Source organism: Pteropus vampyrus, unplaced genomic scaffold (genome assembly GCF_000151845.1).
Source record: "Pteropus vampyrus isolate Shadow unplaced genomic scaffold, Pvam_2.0 Scaffold10, whole genome shotgun sequence".
Lineage (NCBI taxonomy): Eukaryota > Metazoa > Chordata > Mammalia > Chiroptera > Pteropodidae > Pteropus > Pteropus vampyrus.
This window is the reverse complement of record NW_011888791.1, coordinates 8,477,233-8,482,147: the sequence shown is the minus strand read 5'-3', so window position 1 is coordinate 8,482,147 and position 4,915 is coordinate 8,477,233.

The window sequence follows — 4,915 nt, the reverse complement described above, 5'->3', positions numbered from 1 at the left end:
CATAACTTATATTATAGTAATTAATTTTCATAATTTAATCTCTCATATCTTAGTGCCTTTCCCATGCTGTTACTTTTTTTGTTAATCTTTCTTTAGCAAATAAGACAATATCTATCCTTTAGGAAGTCTTTGCTCAGGAATTATTTCCTTCAGAAACCCTTGCTCATCTAAGTTTTTAGTTTTCCAAGAACTCCCTCTTGATTCTTCTATGAATCCCTTTATCCTACCCACATGTCATATCCAAAATAACTTTTTGCATGGTCTTTTTTCCTTCCAGACCATTAACTTTTGAGGGAGAAATATGTGACATGTTTCAAGTCATTTAACCTTGACTGCAACCCTCTAAGATAGGGACATTATTCTTATGCTGATGAGAAACCTGAGGTACTAGATGATTAACTTGTCCAAGTCAAAAGCAATCAAGACAATTTGACTCAAATCATCTGTATGGTTGCATATTTAATATCTATGCTACGCTGTTGTCCATAATATTAACTTCTTTAGCTGTAGGGCTAAGAAAACACACATCACTTCTGCTATCAAGTAGGAAATCCTTGGATTTATCCTTGAAAGTAATAGCAATGTTATTCCTTATCTAAATCTAATCTATTATATCAGTTTGCATTTGAGAAGGATGATTAATATTTCTAACCTTAGTCTAAATTATGAGCACATAAAAAGTTGCTTTGAACTAGTATACTTAGCTTCAAATTAGAGAGTAACCAGAAACAAATACAAAGAAACAGTATATACTCAATTTTCTGCTATAATTTCCTAAAATAAGACTATGAGGATATAATAGAGTATAATGACTGGTGTATCCTTGATTATGTCAATAAAGACAGTCTAGTATCTTAGTCTTATCTGTTTTAAATTAAGTATTGCATTTATATTGAAGTTAACTCAAAAGAGATTACATAATCTTCACCTTAATTTAAAATATTCCAAAATTATTCTTGCTGCTTTTATTTATAATCTTAATAACCCATTCTTGAGAACAACCTCTACTGTCAAAGAGTGTGAAAAAGTATAATTTGATTCTGTGTACCTCAAAAGGAGGAGACAGATTTAAAAAGGAAAAACATTCAAAAAAAGAAAAAAAGGAAGTGTACCTTGTTAAATTACTCCCTCTTTGAGGACAGAAACAAAATTTAGGAATTATAATCCAAAAATCTGTTTTAGATACTCGTAGTCATTTTGCAAAAGGGAAGAAAGAGTATTAACTGGATTTGAAATAAATCACTTCTCCTAAAGGAAGGGTTTTAATTCTCACTTATCAATCATAATACATTTAATTTATTAAGTCCCAGAGGGTTTTATTTCTAGATTTGATCTCAGAAAGAAATGTTAATAGAAAGCTTCTGAATAAAGACTTTAGCATTTTGCCTACCTTGGTTTGATTAAATTAGGAGTGAGATGGTAAGTGGCTTATTGAGATTCATTAATTTTGTGCCATTCTTAGCAATAAAACATATAAGCCTTCAAATTTCAGTGTGACCCTTTTTATCTAAATCTGCAACTTATATTAAGGATATATTGTGGCTTCAAAATAATTTTAAATACTGAGCACCAAGAGTTCACCATTTATTGGTATGCCTACAGGGCAACATTCTAAAAGAAGATTTTCAATCTGCTCTCACAGAACTTAACATGTTCAAGTAACTAAACTCAGGACAAGAATATTGTATGAATGTGTTTCTAAAAGAGCAACTGATGTGGAATCAGCTCAGTATCAAAGGAATAAGATTAAAGTGAGCCTCAGTGGGACAGCTAGCTTCTGTTGATTATCAGTTGTCGTGAGACCACACTTTAGAATTGTATACTACTTCTGTCTTTATTTTTTTTCTTTCTTGTTTGCAACCTTATATTTATATTTATTTACATTTCTTTCTTTTTTCATGTTGACATTGGTTAATGGAATCCAGTAAGTTTCAGCTGTACATTTTAACAGTAAGGCCTATACATTTGCATTGTATGTTCACCGCACATAGTTAGATTTTTGTCACCACATATTTTACCACTTTTACTTTTTTCTTTTTTTGGTACAGAAAGTTTGCTCTAACCCTATTCTCTATTCACTACTACTATTTTGAGTCCTCAAAGAAATAAAATTTTGAAATAGTGTAAAAATATTTAAAATTACGACCACATTGGATGACTTTCCTGGGACAGCTTTGTTGGGTGACTTATGTGCTATCCTCTCTTAAACTTAACTAGAACCTGCATAATCTCTTAAATTCCTTATATTAGGAGTGTAAAACCATACACTATGAATATTGAAAATAAAGTGCATCCTCCAAATAATTTATTTGCTTCTAAGCTAGAACATCCACACATTTCACTTTAAGAATCAACTATTCAGAGTATATTTTACATGGTTTGTGTAGAATGTGAATATTTTAAGTAAAGTGATGAACACAACAGTTACATTCTAGTTTGATATGTTATGTAGAAATACACTCAGCCTTCTAATAGTTTAATCCTTATTACTATCACAGATTAGTACTCATCAACATATAAAACAAAATATAATCTATGGTTATGCACTGTATATTGCTAAATATGAAAAGTTCTTATCAATTATATCCTAGAAGGTATCATTTCAAAGTAAAAGATCTCTTACCTCACATCTTGCCTCAGAATTTTTTTAAATTCCTAGTTACAATCTACACATTATTATAATAGAAACAACACTGTTGCTTCCTTTATAGGAAGTAAATTAATTTTACATTTCTGAAACTGTAGTATTACAATGGAATGCCTAAGATTAGGTGGAAAGACAGAATACTATAATTTCTGATCACATCATCCTCACAGTATGTCTGAAATTACTTCCTTCCTCTCCTCTTTTTCATGTCTAGATGCTGGGTATCTTTTATTTGGTTAACATCTATGCTCTGTAAAGATGCTCTCTTACAGCTACTGAATATTTTCACAGTAAATTAATTTGCTTCTTATTACACACAGAGAACACAGCTCAGGGTTTTATATTTTTAGATCAATATTTTTGTTCTGTATTTTCTATGTTATTCACACATTTCTATAAAAGCTTCTGCAAAAGTACCTGGGATTCCAAGTATCTGCTTTATGAAGGAAACATGATACACATTGCTTCTTTTAATTCATAAAGTAAAACACACTAAAACTAGAGAAAGTCCCAAGTGATTATAAGATTAGATTATAAAAGGTTATATGTTATTTATATGTATTTATGAATATAGATAATATGGAGAATGTGATTAATGATATACACATCTATTGAAAACATTAGATCTACCTAAAAATTCTCATCTTTGTTGATTAAAATATCCTAATATCTCCTTCTGTCACCATATATTTGGTCCTTTTTACCCTCTTCTACCTCCCCTCCGCTCTGGTAACCACCGTACGGTTATGTCTATGAGTTTTTGTTTGTCTTGTTTGTTTGTTGCTTTCTATTTTGTATCCCACATATGAGTGAAATTATATGGTTCTTGACTTTTTCTGGCTTATTTCACTTAGCATGATATTCTCAAGAACCATCCATGTTGTCACAAATGGCAGTATTTCATCTTTTCTTATGGCTGAGTAGTTGACTTTGAGTAATGAACACACAATGCAATACATAGATGATGTATTATAGAATTGTACACTTGAAACTTATCTCATTATCCAATGTCACCCCAATAAAGTGAATAAAATTTGAAAAAATTCTAATGTCTAAAAGCAGCTTTTGATATTCATATTTCTAAAATTTGAAGTATGAAAATTGATCAATAATGCTTCGGTAAGCTTTTATTCACAAGCTTTAAGAATAATTATTATAAGAAAAATAACAAAGATATGCTATAAATAATAAAACTAGAGACCATATCTTGGTCCTTGATCTTACAATTCATACTGATAAGGTACAATATAACTCTTAGATAATAACAAGTTTACAACTATTATAAAATTTAATAAACTATGCAACATAAATCAACTATGAATTTAAGCAACATAAGGGATAGATGAAAAGGTATATTGACTTGAAACTAATAAAAACCTAAAAAAATTAATATGTTCTAATTGTGAACTAAAATATTTGTTATAATTTGAAAGGGATAATACACAGGAACATTAGTTAATAGGTTATTTACTTATAAGGCTCATAAAATTTTAGATTTTTACTGATATACTGCAATTATCTTTATTTATTAACTTTGAAGCAGCTCTGGTTTTTCCTTCATAAAACTATTTATGTAAGAATGGTATACCTCATACTCAGACCATTATAATTAAAATATAACCAATTCTGTAATCTGATGTTTTGCAAATTAAATGAATCTACCAAACCAGGATAATAAATTATACACACATCCGGAAATAAAATGTTTTTGTCACACCACTATTGCCATTTTAGATCCTAGGGCCCTGTAAAGGAATTTTTTAGACCTTATTTTAGTGGATTGGTTCTCAACTTTTCTTTGCCATATACTCAAAATAACCCACTCATGTTAATTATGAGCCACTTTTTTAAATGCCTTAAAATGTGTCTCTAGATCATGCTCAAAATGATAATAGTACTTTAAAAAAATATTTTGATTCTATTGCCTCAATTGAAATCCTATGTATTTTACTAAATTTCTCTTCCAATAAGTTTAGTTAAGCATAGTTAGAAATCAGCCTGAAAGTCAATTTTATATATCTTACTTTAATAATTTCCACTATATAAAACACATGGAATCAGCTGACTTCTATTGAGTGATAAATCAACAATTCTAGCAACAATTAGAATCATTAAGGTAGACAGCTCTTTTGTAACTTATTTTGTCATACATGTTGAGTTTTATAATTGAATTTCCATGTTGGATATAATTATCAGTATTGTATGCAATAATATCAGGAAGATAACATTTAATAATATCTTATATATACTTAATATTTGACTAAGCAC